Here is an 18,475-nt window from a genome sequence, read left to right as displayed (position 1 = left end):
TGGAATTTGGACTAGCGGACTGTTTTTTGGTAAATAGAATAAAGAAAAACCACTGATGTGTGCCTTTATTTCTAATGGCTGAATAGGAGCTTAAAGTTTTTTTAACTGTGAAAGACAACAGGGTAAATGCCTACACAATACAAGGAAAAGGAAGGTGAGACAAACTGAGTTATACTTCATAGGAAAAGTATTTTGTAAAAATCTAGCTCTGTTAATGAGTTTCCACTGACTTTAAGGGATCTTTTTTAATGTTTTAATGTCATATCTGCAAAAATACATGCACTTATACAACCCACTTAACTGTCTATAAAATTTGTACTTAGTAAATAAATTCTACTTAGGCATATCAAATAACTTTACATAGCTATTGTTACTCATTTGTATTTAATTGAAAACACTTAAGTGCTATAAACTTAAATTATTTAACTAAGGAGAAATTGGGACACAGATAGGACCATAGTCATCAGTTATTTCTTCATTTTATTACTGAGCTATAATCTTTTTTTTCATAAAATGTAAAACAAAGACTAATGAAACAACATACGCAAATAAATCACTTGGAGAATGTATCAGATGACTAAAAGTAACGTTACAATTACTCCTTGGAGAAACCACTGATGTGTGCTCTTGTTTTCCAGTGGCTGATTAGGAGATTATAAAGGTTTTTTTTCTAACTGCTAATGACAGTAGATGCCTAAGCATCACGAAGAGGAGGAAGAAGATGAGACAAATTTGGAAAAACAAGTGGGAAGGACACAATGGAGGGGGAGAGACAAGTTTTTAAGTCCCTCACTGTGGGTTAGAAGTGACACTAAGTGCTTTCTATAGCCAGCTCTTTTCATCTTTATTCACACAGCAACCTGAACAGCTATGAGCTGACATTCCTATTTCACGGATGCTCTGAGAGTTTATGTGTCTTTTTTTTTTCATTCTTCTCTCATACAATACATGCTGATCACAGCTTCCCCTCCTTCCACTCCTCACAGTGCCCCTCACCTCCCCTCTCCCCCACATCAATTCTCCTGCCTCCCTTCAGAAAAGAGCAGGCCTACCAGGGATACTAACGGAATGTGGGACAGCAAAATGTAATAATACCAGCCACAAACCCTCCCATCATGACTGGATGAGGCAACCCAGTAGAAGGAGAAGGGTTCCAAGGGCAGGCAAAGAGTCAAAGACATTCCACCCCTACTGTCAGGGATCCTACAAAAACTCGGAACAGAAACCTTCAGGGCTGGTGCTTTTGACCACCAGTGACACGAGCTTTTCTGAGCTTTGCTGCAGAAGTTTGGATCAGGTGACTCGATAAGTCCAACCACAGAGATGCCAGAGTGACAGGATTAGGAAGTAAGCAGTATTCAGAGAGTCTTCCCAGTGTCCTGGGAAGTCTTTCCAGTGTCCTGCTCTTTACAAGCAGGCATCCCTTCACTTTCTTTTTTCTTCTCCTCCTCCTCTTTAACTGCTTGTTCTCACTGATCCCGGAGAACGGCTGTGGACATCCCTCATTACTGATGCTGTCTTCTTTGTGTTCCATTAATGTCGCTGTCCTCTGTTAGGATCTATTCTTATTTAATGGTGCTGGTGTGCTTTTGTCAACTTGACACTATCTTAGACATATCTGGGAAGGGGAGATCTTAATTGAGAAAATGCCCCCAACTAAATCATCCTGTGAGCAAGCCTGTGCGCCATTGTCTTGAGTGATGATTGATGGGGGAGGACTCAGTTCACTATGTGTGGTGCCAACCCTGGGCTGGTGGTCCTGGGTGCTCTAAGAAAGCAGGCTGAGCAAGCCATGAGAAACAAGTCAGTCACACTCATCTTGTTCATGTCCTCTGCTTCAGTTCCTGCCTCCTGGTTCCTGTCCTGCTTGAGGTCCTAAGTGATGGACTGTCACCCGGAAGTACAAGATGAAATAAAGTGTTTCTTCCCAAGATGCTTTTGATCATGGCGTTCACAGCAATAAAAACCCTAACTGAGACATTAACTAAGACATGAACTGTCAGTATATGACTTACTTGGCAGATATTTTTCTTGGGCATTCTTGAGAGTTGCCCAAACCTCAGCACCAAACCATTAGCTTGTGACTTCATATGCATTTCATAAAGTGCCATATTTCACATAATCCTGACTTACTTGGTGACAATTCACATAGAGACTTCAGCCACACACAGACCTCAGGGTCACTTCATTCATTACTGTCACTTCATTCTCAAACATCATCAAGACCTGAGAAGTCGCGCAACATCTTCGTCTCCTTTCTATTCCTGCTATTGACACACAGGAACAGTTCCTAATAGTTTCTTACCCCCTTTCTGACTTCTTAATTAAGACTCATCTGTGCCATGTTGATATAAGAATGGCTGTTCTACCTGCCTCTACTAAAGGTACCTCCCCGTGGGAAGCCTTACCTTCTTGTAAGAGGGAATGGGGGTGGGTTGGGAGGGGGAGGTTGGAGGGGTGAAGGAGGGAAGAGGGAGATCTTTGATTGGTATGTAAAATGAATTAAAAATTTCATTAAAAAAGGGGAAAATGGCTGTTCTTTTGTGTGTGTAGAATGCTATTCCATCACATAGACATACCCTCCAAATACATACAGGTAATACACTGGGCGTTTGGATTGTTTCCACTTTTTGGCTATTAATACTAAATCTGTCACAGGCAGGTTTTGAACAACTCTCTGGATGGATGGGTACTTTCGCTGTCCTTGAACAAACGTCTAAGAGCACCGTGGTTGCGAGGAGCTAGCAATGCTTGTCGAAAGGGGTGTATCACTTTGTACACCCACCAGCAGTCTCTCGAGCCCCAGCTGCTGTCTTTGCCAACCACTCACTATGCTGTTTTAAATTAATGATTCTTCCCCCACTTACTTATCTTTACACACAAACACATGCACGCTGATGCACGTGTGGGAGTGCCGCAGCACACATACAGAGGTCAAAGGACAGTTTGTCAGGTCTCTTCTACCGCGTGGGCTCTGGCGATCCAACCCAACTCGACAAGCTTAGCAGTAAGCACCTGTACATGCTGAGCTGCCTCACTAGCCATTTTCATTTGAAAGACGCCAGTGGAGGTACACAGGCATCACACGGACGCTGTTTATATTTGTATTTCCCTACTGTAAAGTATCTTTCCAAATTTACCATCCGATCTTCTTGGTACCATATATTTGGGTTAATTATACCTGCATGTCTAAGTCCTGCTAGGTTGTTCATCTACTAGAGACACAAGCCATGAGATTTTTATCCGATCCTGTTTTTAAAAATCTCTAATCCATCACACCATTCACTACCACACCGAGCCATTCCAAAGTCCATAACAGTGTAGTCTTTATCAGAGTAGATGTCTTTCCATTGGCAAGAGCAGATTCCATTCATGTGACTCAGGACTAGTGGCTACCAAAATAAGGAAGGGTGCATCTGCTCTTAAGAAAACTCTTAGTGGTTGGGCTGCAGGATTTGGCCTGAGGTCTGCTTGGAGGAAAGGGAGCAGGGACCTCTGACAGGTGCAGCTCTCTAGAGTGTACTGGGTCAATGTGGAGCAGCCTGGCTTGGGAGAAGCAAGAGCATGTCACGTTACTCGCTTCTCTTTCTTGCTCCCTTATCCTATAAAACAAACCAAGGCGGCAGAACATGGGGTGACAGTCCTCAGAGAAGTTCTAATTCCTGAATCCATCTCTTGAATTGTTTTGATTAAGTTTCTTAAAACTAACATGAGCTCTCCTGTAAATTAAATTTATCCTCAGAAATGTTAACACTCAAAAGCAAGGTTCTCTCTCTCTCTCTCTCTCTCTCTTTCTTTCTCTCTCTCTCTCTCTCTCTCTCTCTCTCTCTCTCTCTCTCTCTCTGTCTGTCTTTCCTCCCTTCCTTCTTTGTTTGTTTGTTTGATTCTTACTTCTTGGGATAATGACTTTTTTAGTGCATGCACAAAAACATAGTCAATGTGTGTGATTGTCAGCCATGATTAAACTTAGGATGAATTATTTCAAAACTCATATAGGTTGCAGCTGAACATGCCCCCCCCCCCCCCCGCAACATGTTCAGAACTGCAGTGGGTTGTGCAGCCAAACAACTGTGGAAAACCAAATGCCTTTAAACAGGATCATATTCTTCAACTTTGATTTCAAAATGGTATTTCTACGTAGGCTTGGCAGTTACAGTGACTTTTGGGGAGTCAGAGAAGTTTCCCATAACTATATGTACCATTTAAATAGGGTGATTATGAATATGTCTGTTAGTAATACTTTGAGTCAGAGGCCAGTAGGATTGCTGGGGTTTTCTGTGAAATGTAGACATCTTTAATTCTGTTTAATTATGGTTTCCAGCTGTGCACACAGCCTGCAGACAAGGATTATTATACCTGTTGCAAAGTGCCATCTGCAAGTTCCTCAGAGAGAGTTTGGAGGATCTTGCCAAAGAGACTGTCAGTTAACCTCCTCAAAGAATGTGTGTGTTGTCAAGAGAAGTCATTCCATGGAGCCTCTCCTTCCTTCCAACATACTGGTCTCATATTATTTGATCCACACAGGAACTAAATATAGTTATAATGTGAGACAAATAGCCAGGAGTATTTTTAGCTCATACCAATGATTATATATATATATATATATATATATATATATATATATATATATGTGTGTGTGTGTGTGTGTGTGTGTGTGTGTGTGCGCGTGTGTGCGTATGTATGGCCAATGTTTTATAGACATCATGTTTCAATTCCTTGCCCCATTTCCCTTAAGAACACAAAAACTGTGTCAAGTAGATCTGCTAAGAGACATTTGAAAAGTAAAACTCTGTCTTCTGAAGGCTTCAAAACATCATCAATAGGAGGATGGGTTTTATAGCTCTGTAGGTACTAGTGAAGACAGCCAAGACAGATGTCCATACAGTAACATCGGAGGTTAATCCATAATCTTTTCCTGAGAATCCACAGCGTTAGTAACGATGGGGCTGGAGAGACTGCTCAGTAGTAAAGCATTTGCCACGAAAGCATGAATACCAGAATTTGTATCTCCAGTACCCACATAAATGCCAGGTGGGTGTGACAGCCTGCCAATGATTCCGGCACATGGGAGGATGGGGCAGGGATGGGGCAGGGATCTCCTGGGCAAACTGGTAGCTAAACTAGCTGAATTGACAATCTCCAAGTTCATGTGAGAAACCCAATATACCCTACACACACACACACACACACACACACACACACGAGGAGCTATCAAGACGACATCCTATGTCTATCTCCAGCCTACACATACATGTGCACATGTGTTCATGCTCACCTGCACACAAATGTGCCCACTCACATGGGAACACACATACACATAAGTACATATAACATGCACACATATTCACACATAAGAATAAAAGTATTTAAGTATAGTTTATTGAAATAAGGCTGAAACAATACTCAGAATTTTTATTTTATAAAATAAAAACAAAGATTAACGACAACACTGGCCTTTCTCTGAGTCTAGGGAACATAGGTAGATATTCGCAGGCCTAGTAATAAAGTCACCAAAGATGTGATATACTGAAAACAAACAGGGATGCCTCAAGACATCTATCCCCACCCCTGAACAAGCAATGTTATAGCTAATGGTTTTGATGGTGGCCTCTTTCTTAGGAAGATGCCATCTGTGTATAAATTCAGATAATTCTTTCTAGACCAGTTATTATTGTTTGAACCTAAAATGTCCTTTAAAGGCCATGTGACAAAGGCTTAGCTGCCAGAAATGGACTTGAGGGAAGTAATTGAATCGTGAACTCTGACTGCATGAATAGATTGAATGTTGGTAGGTCTGTAAGCTAATGGACTATTGGGAATGGGTAGAAACACAAGAGGTAAGACATGTTTGAAGGGATTAGATTCCATTTGTTTTTGTTTTTTCAAGACAGGGTTTCTCTGTGTTGTTTTGGTATCTCTCCTGGATCTTGCTCTGTAGACTAGGCTTGCCTCAAACTCACAGAGATCTGCCTGGCTCTGCCTCCCGAGTGCTGGGGTTAAAGGTGTGCACCACCACCGCCTGGCAGGAATAGATTCTTAAGGCATGCCTTTGGGAACTAAATTCTATCCCCAGGCCCAACCCTCTGTTCCCCTCTCTCCTTTCTGGCCATCACAAGGTGAACACACTCCCCCACTACAATCTCCCAATACCCTGATGTTGCACGAATCTTAAAAGTTCTTATTAATACAATCAAACCTGAAGCCAGGTATTGGGGTGAATGCTGGAAGATCAGAGAAACAGAACCAGCCGCAGCTAACCTCACCTCGCCAATTCCTCAGCTGATCTTGTTTCCTCAAACTGGAAGCCTCTGTGTCTTCATTGAAGGGATCTCAGCTGAACTGCTGCTAAAAACTAAAAGCTTAACAAGATTCTAGTTCCTCGTCCTCACGCCTTATATACCTTTCTATCACTTCCTGGGATTAAAGGTGTGTGTGTCACCATGCCCGGCTGTTTCCAGTGTGGCTTTGAACTCACAGAGATACGGATGGATCTCTGCCTCCAGAAGGCTAGGATTAAAGGTGTGTGTGCCACCATTTTCTGACTTCTATATCTAGTGGCTGTTCTGTTCTCTGACCCCAGATAAATTTATTAGGGTGCATGATATATTGGGTAACACAATATCAATACACCCTGATATTCCATCTCATCTCAGATTCAAAGCAACAGAGCCAGCCAAGCAAGGAAACCATGAAACCCTGAGCCAAAAGAAGTCCTTGTGTATTTGAAGTAGATTTTGTCACTCTAGCAGGAACCTGACTAACATACACCAAGTAAAGACACCCCTGCTCCTGTGTTTCCCCTGCAAGGCACTTTTCCCTTGCTCCCTTAGTTTTGACTATGTAAGAAGTGCTCAGTGAGATGGAAGGATGCTTCAGTCAGTCAGGGCTTGCCTTGCAAGCATAAGGAACAGAGTTCAGTCTCTAGAACTTACAGAAATATGGAGCTGTGGAGGCAGGCACTTGTACCCCCAGTACTGAGGAGGAAAAGACAGGAGGACCCCTGAGACTCACTGGCCAGCTAGTCTAGTTTAATTTGTGAGCTCCAGGCCAATGAGATATTGTCTCAAAGAAGGTAGATGGTGCTCCTGAGGATGGCATCTGAGGATGTCCACCGGACTCCACAGGTCCATATACACACATACAAGCACATTAAAGCATACACACTCATGTGTTAAAATATTCAAGGTGTGTCTAAGCCCTTTCCTGTATCTTTACAAGATCTGGAGTCTTCTGCTCCACTGTGGCCTGCCATACACTGCTATACAAATTATGTAAACTTGCCTTGGCACAAAAAGAAATGCTTCAGGCCTTGCCCTCCCTTACTGACTATGGCCGGGTTCTTAGAAATGATGTCAAACTGTACAAAGAACCTTAGGTAAAATGACTAATCTGCATATGTATAAGGCTCTATCCTGTCCTGGAATGAATGAAAATTGAAATGGCTCTTCAGGAGAACTAAGGGATCAGATTTCTTCACTTCATGACATACAAACTATAGAGACTTAAAGAAAAACTGAAGCCCTTTGGGAGGTGGATACCATCCACCTTTCTCATTCCCGGGCCATGAGGAAGGTTTATGTCATCTTCCGCTTTCTGAAGTTATAATCTATCATGATGTAGACGGCGCCGTAGAGTTTGTGGCGGCAGGAGCGTGCACCTGTGTCTCTCTTCACAGCATGGTAGATCAGGAAGCAGAGAGCTCCCACTGGAATTGGGGCCAATCTAGATGCAGGCCTGCCCCGAGTGACCTGCGTCAGCCCGTGTGGCCCAATCTCAAATGTAATCATTTGAGGGGATGGAGAGATGACTTCGTGATTAAAAGCACTTACAGCTCTTGCAGGGGACCATAATTAGATACTCAACACCTACAGGAAGCATCTCACAACTGCATGCAATTCCAGCTCCAGCACCCTCTTCTGACCTCCTCAGGCATCTACATACATGTGCACAGGTGTGCACATACTCACAGAGAGAGAGACATGCAAACATACACATAAATAAAAATAAATCTCTTTTTTTTTTTTTGGTTTTTTTGAGACAGGGTTTCTCCATGTAGTTTTGGTGCCTGCCCTGAATCTCACTCTATAGACCAGGCTGGCCTCGAACTCACAGAGATCCACCTGGCTCTGCCTCCTGAGTGCTGGGATTAAAGGTGTGCTCCACTGTCGCCTGGCAAAAATAAATCCTAAAAAAAAACTTTATCATTTGGATATAAACTGTCCCCCACAGGGTTATGTATTGGAACACCCGGTCCCCAGATGGTGGCACTGTTTTGTGAAGCCATGGAGGCTTTGGGACATGGAAACTACTTAGCAGAAGTAGGTTTTGAATGTGATGTCCACTTCTGGTTCTATCTCTAGCTCTTTGCTACCCCATGAACCAAGATATAACAAGTGTGTAGAGAGGTACCCCTGCCACATGCTAAGTTCTAAGTTCTAATCTCTCCAGCCACCAAGCCTTCCCTGCCACAATGGAGTAATGTTTCCTCAACCGTGAACTTAAGTAATTCTCTTTCTCTGTAAGTAATTTCGGTCAGGCATCCTGTCACAGCGAAGAGAAAAACTCACCAGCCACACGAAGCACAACCTACAGAGATACAACACACACCATGTATAAATGAAAGAGTAGCATTTCCTCAGAGAGGAGCTATCTACAAAACCAGAAGCCAGGTGGTTGAGTCCCTCAGCAAATCTACTAGCTTGCTGACCTTCAAATGAATTAATCATGTTCTCAGTGATACGACCATGATGTTCTCTAAAATGTCAGCTATGAAACTGCCTGCTGTATTTCCTGTCTTGCAATACTTCTTGATGGGAGAAGAAATGAATAATTCATATTTTTTCCTCGGATAAGAAGGACTTGGTGGATAGGACTGGACTTTCTGGGAGAATGCTATAGAAAAGAGCCCATCCAAAGACCCTGAGATCACATGACAAGTAGTCTTCACAGTCTACATTTCATATTTTAATCCAGAAAACAGTGAGTTAATGCCATACCATAGTCCACTGGCCCCAAGGTGCAGTTGAATATACTCTTCCTTCACTTCAAAAATATTCTTGAATGTTCTCTTATGCATAATACCATGGTAGCCCATTAGAGTGGTGAATTCCATTCCCTAACACTTTAAAATGTATAAGCAATAGTATAAGTATTGAGAATTTATTTTGTAAGAAATGAGTTTGGGGACTGAAGAGATAACTCAGTGACTAAGTGCTTGCTGCTCTTGCAGAGGACAAGAGTTCAGTTCCTAGCATCCAAACAGGGCAGCACCCTGTAAAACAAATTCAGGGGATCCAATGTTCTTTCTGGAATTCTGTGGGCATTACATTCACATGCACATATCAACACCCAGACAGACACATATACACATAACCAAATATATGAAATAAATCTTTAAAGATAAATTAACAGGAAGAAATTAATTTTATCATTTAAGTCAAGGTCATACAAAACTTTTATCAAATACCTACCACCACTAAAAATAAAATAAATTAAACATGCAAATAAACAATAGAATAAATAACCACTTATTTAAAAGTTTGTGACTCAAAATGCCAGAGTTCCCCACACCACCACTGCTGTGTTCTCTGCCTTCCTTCTACAAGGCTTTCATTCTTGTGGCTATACTAACCCTCATCCTTTAACATAATGACTACACTTTTTGTAAGTCTCTTCCCAACATGTGACTTTTTGACTATCTGGAGACAACACCCCCAGGTACTACCCACCCAGCCCCAGCAGAAAGAGAAGGAAATAAATTATGAAAAGACTGTGAACTGAAAATTCAAGGAGACCTGGCTCTCTATTATGCTTATTTTTGAGCTCTCTGAAATCATTTCCTATCTGTAAAATGTAGACACACTCAGGGTTAAGATGCTTAAAGCTCTTCCCATCTGTATAATGCAGAGGGACTGCTCTACCAGTTAGGTTACTACAAAACAAGGGATTAGCAGATGTCCCAGGATACTAGAGTGACTATTTTCTCCCATACCCCATCTGACAGTCTGCAAACCCTAAGAGAAATGTTTTAAAATACACTAGATGTAGAATCTCTAATTCCAATTGAACATTCACATTGGCTCTGCTTCATGATGTCATAGTTTGTTTTCTGTCTCCTTTAATTTTTATGTGTGCATACACATAAAAAATAATGTAATAAAAAGGATAAAAGACTTCCTGGATATCAAACAGCTCTTACGAAACAACACTTCTCAAGATTTTAAAGCAAAGGGACCAAAGGCATGTGGATTATATTTTGCATAAAATATGTATGTAGAAAAAAATGGGAAAAGAGAGCATAGTTCAAGTTTTATGGAACCCAAAACATTTCATTATGTTAGATGTCCCCAGAACACAGCAGTCTTCGCACTCCCACTGAAGGAGGAGACGGTTTCTATGGAGCCTAACATTCTTCCACACTGTTTGGTACTCTTCACTTGCCTTGGGACAGACAGAAAAGAACTTGCCCAGGGACTGCTCACCTAGAGAGATCAAGTGATGCTCTGCAGGCAAATGGCAAGCAAACCCGGTGCCAGAGCAGGAAGTGCCATCCCAAAGTTGGTATTCTAAAACCATGTCATGGGGACGTAGCTTAAAGGGAGAGGGCTTGCTTAGCCTGCATAAGGCCCTGGCTTCAATACCTACCAACAGAAACGAAACAAAAACTATATCACCTTTAGCATAACAGCCAATTAATTTGAGAAAAACAGGAATCCAGGTCAATTTTCTCCTTTCCACTTCAGGTGGGTTCCAGGAACCCAAACTCAGGTTTGTGTGGCAAGTACCTGTACCTGATGAGCCATCTCACTGACCCTATAAAATTGTTTTCTGATTTCCATACATGCACTGTGGCATGTGGGCACTCACATATATTTGTTATGCACACACACAATAATAATATTAATAATAATAATATTAATAATAATATTAATATTAATATTAATAATTGTGTGCATCATCATCCCCAGCTTTTTACTGAATGCTGGATCTCTAACGGCAGGTCTTCATGCTTGCTCAGCAAGTATTTTGCCAAAGGAGCCATCCCCTCACCCTCTAAACTTCCAAATCTTGGCTCTGTTGTCAAAACATGGTATCATATATTCTTTTATATCACATACTGAAGGCCTTTGTGACATCATTACCAGTTCCTTCAGAACAAGGCAGAAAACTGTATCATTCAATCTGAGTCATTTGTACACCCACGTATTTAGAGATGATAGGTTTATGGTACATCTAAAATAAGTAGATATGGTACTGTTTGTGGCAGTTCCACTTATTCCTAATTTTATCTTATACAGAAAGAGAAAATTCAACAGCTATCTAGATACCCTTTCTGGACCTTTCATGTAAATGCATATGTAAGATATAAATTAAATGCCAATGGTAGATATTCTGATGACAAGTCCTTAGACATATTATCATAGGCTACTGAACCTAAGGCAAAATAGGTTCAAATTTGTTTAACTACTGCTGGGCTTGGGACACCAATCCAGAATTCTATTCCAGCATCACACTCCTTGTAAGGTTCCTTTGAGAAATTATTAGACTTAACCTCTGAAGTGCATTTGGACCATACTTCAAAAGCAGTTTTCCAACAGTCTCTTCTGCTTTGGGCATGTCCCATGTTTGCTGTTTAATCATCTATATTCTCTCTCTGTCTCTCTCTGTCTCTCTGTCTCTCTCTGTCTCTCTGTTTCTCTCTGTCTCTCTGTCTCTGTCTCTGTCTGTCTCTGTCTGTCAGTCTCTCTCTCTCTCTCTCTCTCTCTCTCTCTCTCTCTCTCTCTCTCTCTCTCTCTCTCTGTCGGTCTCCTCTTCCCCTGTCATATGTGTGTGTGTGTGTGACATATTGTTATTACAACTTATTCACTCTGCCAATATTTGATCATGTTTACACATCAACAGAAAAGTCATAAAAATGGCATATGGAAATAAATCACATCTAGTCTAGAATACAATTATAGAATTTCTATTTGGAACAAAAAATTGGAGATATACTGTAAACAAACTCCAAGATTTTGATGTTTCCAATTATGAACTGTGGCATATGTAAAATAATTATAATGCAAAGAGGCAAATTATTTTTATTTTAACTAGAATAGGGATTTCATGTAGCATTTCTCTTAGCTGTTAGTTATCAGTTCAGTTTAACTACATGAATTTCACAGGTAGGGTATATCTTTTGTTCCTCAAAGGCTGAACAGATTTTAATTCTGCTGCCAGCTAAACTAAATTTGAGGAATACTAGTAATCATTCTTTAAAATTTGCAAACCCAGATTCTATAATGAAGTGATTTATGATGTCATTGCAGGTTTGACAAAAGGGAAGAGAGAGATCCTGGGCCACATCCTTCATGCACATGTTCCTTTATGTGGCTAATTATCTCCAAACTCTATCAGAGGACAATTTTTCATTTCCAAACTAACTGTGCTTCTTCTTGTTTACTAAAAAAAAAAAATCCCTCAGAGCTTATTGCAGACCACATGCGGCCCCACCATTGGGAACAGCATCAGCAGCATCCAAGAGCAGTTACAAGTTCATCTACTTCCTGCAAAAATGATGGCCTCGTTCCTCCTTTTTACACACCTCCTTTTGGCTGTATTATTACATTGCAAAGTGCTTCGTATCACATTTTCACAATTCCATACAGGAATAAGTCATTCAAATATGCATGACTGTTCTCACACACACATGCATGAGAAAGAAAGAGAGAGAGAGAGAGAGAGAGAGAGAGAGAGAGAGAGAGAATTATCATTTTTAAAATCCATGTAACAATAAGTTATATGATAAAGAGCAAGGGAAGAAATAGTTTAACTGGAGAAAAAAATGACTATTATATTTGTGTCTCCCTCCCCAAAGGAAGATGAGTCAAGACTTGTATATCTGAGGATCAGACTTGGGGATCAAAAATAATGTCCCTCTGAGAAAACAAAACAGATGGTACAACTAACCTGTCACCAACCCCATCTGTATGATGAGCAGAGCCTTGGTTTATGAAGAGATGGTTGTCATGACAATAAGCATTTGAGAAGAGTTCTGGAGAAGCTGATGAATTTATGAGTGTTTCCTAGCTTCCCAATTTTCCAAACACACTGAAAACCAACCCCCATCCCCAAATAAACAATTCTATTACTGCTTGAATTGGTTGCAATTATTCTATGGAGACTCTATATATCTCATGTCACAATCCTCTTAGGAGGGACAAAGAAGCTTTCTACTCTGAGGTACCATAGCTTGAAGATAAACGAGTTTTTTTTTTTTCAGCAAGAGCAATTGTATTAACTACAACTTAATTCTCCCCCCTCTCAAGCTCAGAAAGAAACCAATTTCAGCTTAAATGAGAAATGGGGGAGTAAAAGAAATTATTTTCCAGTTTCTGAGAGTAGATTGCAAGGTAAAGGACAAAAATATTAATAAACTAAAGTAAAGTACCTAAGACTGTCCTTTTAAGTGCTTGTCAAATGGACAGGAAAGCCAGCCACTGTGGAGGGATTTGGAGTTATCTCTCAAAGAGCGCAGACTGGTTGCATTTGCAAAGATAACAAGCACTTGAGCCTGGGAACATACATTTCCCCATCTGTCCTGAAGGAGACCTGCGGAGCATTTCAGAGACTTCTGACATCAGCCCGAGTGTTCCAAACTGTGCAATCTGGGTAAACAATCCAAATGTCAAACACACAAAGAGCTCAAGAGGGAAGTGGGCATTCTCCTTTTTAGAGCGAGCCCCTCAAACAAATGAACAATGATGACTTTCTTCTCCTACTCCTGTTTGGCTCAATTCCCTCATCACCAGAACTAAAATTGGCACAAACTCATGACTTCAGTGGGGACTTCACACACACATACACACACACACACACACACACACACACACACACACACACACACCCCTGAATTAAAAGCTAGAATACCTGCCATGGATAATGAGCTGAAGACAGTTAGCTCTAGAACTCATTAGGAATTTTTTAAGAGGCAGATTCTTTCATAATTTTAATGAAATTCATGTCATAATGGGAAAATTTCTAAGGCAAAACACAGATATCTCTGAAAGGCTGAGTATGAAATTGCACAGCCATCCATCATGAAGGCTTGAGAAGACAAGCCATAGTCTGGGTATCAAGCAAAGGTTGCAGGCAAGCATGGGGTGCTACAGACATATGGTAACTTGAGGGCTTCTTGAGAAAAGACGGTTCCTTCCCCTTGGGTCATCTCAGCTTCCTACTTTCTACATCATCCTACATAAATGTCCACACCAAAATGAACAAAAAGAATGATTCCCGTCTCTTCCACCTATGCCTAAGTCATTGATTACTAAACATAATCACATCATTCTAGAAAGAGGCCATTAGGAGATCTTCTTTTTTCCTTTTATCCCCTGTTGGTTATTTTTATAAGCCCAGTAGATCTTGCCTGGCCATTCAACAATGACTCCGAATATACAGTGGGGGCTAGGCCAGACCAAAAGAGTCTATAAGTGTTGATTATCTGGGAAGCAAGGACCATTGCTTTTCTTTCTAGCTCGATGCAGCCCCCACTTTGGGACAGATGAGACCCCAATCATAGTGCTAACTTCCCGAAGATTACCACAGGATCATAGACATACTTACTCATAAAGACTGGAAGATCCTAAGATTCTTTAGTTGGTTGTTTAGATTCCTAGAGTTGCCATGGTAGTGTGCCACCAACTGGGTTTCTCCAGCCGGCTTAAAATATAACCAGTTCTTGAGGCAGCATAGCCCCTTCTCAGGAGGGTTTCAGGACATGTACGTGGGATGATCTGATTGGGATCACCAAAGAGGATTTAAAAAGAAAGACAAAATATCCATAAAGCTGCAATGATATACACTGAATGAAAAGACAAGATTTCTAAATACTTGACAAGGCAGGGGACTAGGTACATGTTCTTGGGTACAGGGACGTGAAGAGGCTGTCATTGAGTGGCACTCTTCTTCTACATCATGACAAGACCAGAAACTGACCTAGAGGAACACTAGTTTATTCCAGGACAGCACTAATTAGGTACCAGTTTTCTCAGGCAATGCTAAAGAAAAGCAGCATCGTTTTCCAGGAAATCCTAATTTTATTTCTTATTTATATAAAGAACAAAAATGTCTGTTGGCTACCTTCTCAGAATTCCACACGTCTCAGTAGGAACTTTGACTTTTCCACCATGAAATAAGATATTATAAAGATACCAAGTTGGTGACAGTCACAATAGGCAGTACTGGGTCCCTGCTTTGTCACTGGTTAGTCACCTTTGGTGAATTAGTCAGTCTCTGACACTGCTGTATCCTCTCTAGTTATTGATTCTTATTGTTTTAGTTGACAGACAAGATAATGGGCTTAATTAGGATATTTGAACACATACATCACTGTGCCTTCCTCGGGTTAGCCTGCACTACCACACCCTGTCCCTCCTGCCCCCACCACCCTTCTTCTTCCCCACAACGAGCTCCCTTCTGTTTTCACGGTCTGTGGCTCTTTTTGAAATGAAACTATGAATTGCTCTTGGACTCGGCATCTTCCTCAAAAAAAAAAAAATGAGAATTGTAATAGTGTCTCTAAGGGAACTGTCACATTGCCTGGAACAAACTGGTGGCAGACAGGCATACGGTACTGTCATCATTGCCCTTCTTAATAGTAAAGTGCATTACGTGTTCTGAAGGTGTAAGGTTTCTTCTGACCACCTGAGCAGCTGCCTACCACCTCAAACTTTCCGTTGAAACACCTTAGGAGAGAGTGCTTAAGTCTCTCTCTCTGCTTCTCTCTCTCCCCACATCTCTTTCCCTCTGTGTGTGTGTCTCTCTGTCTCTCCCCATCTCTCTCCCCATCTATGTGTGTCTCTGTCTCTCTGTCTTTATCTCGCTCTCTGTCTCTATGCATATGTCTCTGTCTCTCTGTCTCTCTGTCTCTCTGTCTCTTTGTCTCTGTCTCTGTCTGTCTTTCCCTCTTTCTTTCCCTCTTTCTCTCCATCTGTCTCTCTGTCTCTGTCTCTGTCTCTCTCTCTCTGTCTGTCTCTGTCTCTCTCTCTCTCTGTCTCTCTCTGTCTCTGTCTCTCTCTCTCTCTCTCTCTCTCTCTCTCTCTCTCTCTCTCTCTCTCTCTCCTTTCTCTCTCCCCCCAGGTCCCTGTATGTGTGTACTCAAATGTGGGAGAGAGAAGTCAATATCATTTGACTTTCTCAATCATTTTCCACCTCTTATTTTCTTGAGACAGGATCTCTCAATGAGCCAGAAATTCACCAATTCAGCTAGACTGGCTAAGCAGCAGCCTTGGGAGCTTCCTGTCTCCCTCTTCCCAGTACTGGGATTACAGGCCTAGGATACCATAACCAGACTTTTTTCCCACATGGGTACAGGGAACAAAATCAGGTCTTTGTGTTGCTGTAGCAATCGCTTTACCCACTGGGACATCTCCCCAGTCCCTAAAGATTTTTAATCAATAAAGAGAACTATACTGGAACCAAATTCTTCTTAATAAGTCATGGACTCCAAATTAAGGATGCCTGATAGGGTAAGGACAGAAGTGGCTGACTTCCAGGTAAATCAGACTGTACTGGGAGTTTCTTATGCCCTTCTGGAAGAATGAAGCACTTTGTCATCACATATCCTATCTTGGATGTAAAGTACAACAGACTAAATGAAAATTTCATCCACACCACATCACCAATGGGGCACACCTTCCCCCATCCTCTGCTGGTCTTGAAATGCCCGCCATAAGATCAATGAAGATGAGAGAGCATACCATAAACATTTGGAAATATATAAAGCAAAGAGATCGGAAAGAGAAGCAACAAGATGTGCTAACATGACTGTTGTTCAATAGACTCATGAACTGGCCTTTGTGACTCATCCGATGACTCCTTTTGTAAGTGATTAAGAGAAATTGACATTATTAATGTCTACCTAAAAAAAAGGATGTTTGAAAATTCATCAAGATTTGAAGATTAAGATTTGTTTGCCAAGTTTGTTTTGTTTTGATTTGTTTTTTGAGTCAGGGTCTGTGGTAATATTTTATTTGTGCTGAAAATGTGGTGATATTTTATTTGTACGTTAATAAATAAAGTTTGCCTAGAGATCAGAGGAAATAGCAAGTCATTAACACAAAAGTCAGTCAGTGGTAGCACACGCCCTTAATCCTATCACTTGGCAGGCAGGGTCTCTGTGTGTTCAAGGTCACACTGGGAACAGAGCCAAGTGTGGTGACATACCCTTTTAATCCCAGTACAAACCATAGAGACCTGGAGGTCTGTATAGACAGGCAGTGACAAGGAAGTGAGGTAGCTGGGCTAAGAGCCAATGAGAGGGCAGAAAAACAAGGCAATAAAGGTACAGATTAGATAGGAAGTAGCTCAAATTTGGAAGCTACAGAGCTGATGAGGTAAGATGGTTGGTGGCTTTTCCTATTTCCCTGATCTCTAAGGCTTTCACCCCTATATTTGGCTCTGTGTTCTTTATTTAATAAGACTGCTTAGAAATTCGTCTACAAGGGTCTCACTAGGTAGGCCAGGATGGCCTGGAACTCTCTATAAAAGCCAGTCTGACCTGCAACTCAGAGAGATCCACCTGCCTCTGTCTTTGAGTACTGGGATTAAAGTTGTGTTCAACTTGTGGAAATTCTTAAATTGTAGAATTTGCTAACAAATTAGGAAGAGACCTGGAGAATCATAAAAACATGTTTTCTTCACATTTAAGAGACAGTAAAACCTACTAATAAGAAGTCACACAAGAAATTTCAGTTATATCTTTGGCTTATGAAATGTGATTTTTAAAATGTTTTCATTATTATCTCAATAGAAATTTTGAGTACTAAAATATAAACCATTAGTATGATAGACAGGCAAAACCTTAAAAATGCATGCCTCTCTACTTATAAATCTCTCATAAAACTTTGTCTACTAATTAGAGTTTTCGCTAATGCCTGAACCAAGAACTAACCAAGAAACCAAGAGAAAAGGATCTCCAATCAGCCCTTGACATTGACCCAACAATCAAGAACAGATGATGTCAGTATGTGACTGTCCGCTCAGACATCTCTGCAAAATATCTATAGATTCTAGCAGCAAATAGTGTGTTTGATACAGATGAGAGTCATATTTCAGAACCAGGAAGCAATGAAAAAAACTATACCATTTGTGTTAGTCACTGTCCTATTGCTGTGAAGAGACATCATGACCAAGACAGCTTATAGAAGAAAGCATTTAACTGGAGGCTTGGTTACCATTTCAGATAGTTAGTCCATGATCATCATGGCTGGAAGTATGGCAGCAGGCAGGTAGACATGGCACTGGAGTAGTAGCTGAGAGCTTACATCCTGACCCACAGACAGGAGGCAGAAGAGACAGGCTGGGCCTGGAATTGGCTTTAAAACCACAAAGCTCACCCCCATGAGGTGGTTGTTTGAATGAGAGTATCACCTATAGTCTTAGGGGCGGGCTTTGAGATTAAAAGCCTCATACCACTTTCAGTTTGCTATTAATA

General features: G+C 41.1%; 1 pseudogene; it reads right to left on the bottom strand.

Moving 5' to 3' along the window:
- LOC131918386 (estrogen receptor-like) overlaps positions 1-18,475 on the bottom strand; it is a 230,387-nt pseudogene that overhangs the window by 26,360 nt on the left and 185,552 nt on the right.

Source organism: Peromyscus eremicus, chromosome 8b (genome assembly GCF_949786415.1).
Source record: "Peromyscus eremicus chromosome 8b, PerEre_H2_v1, whole genome shotgun sequence".
Lineage (NCBI taxonomy): Eukaryota > Metazoa > Chordata > Mammalia > Rodentia > Cricetidae > Peromyscus > Peromyscus eremicus.
Note: the sequence above shows the minus strand (reverse complement) of the source record. Positions and strands in the feature narration are given on the sequence as shown.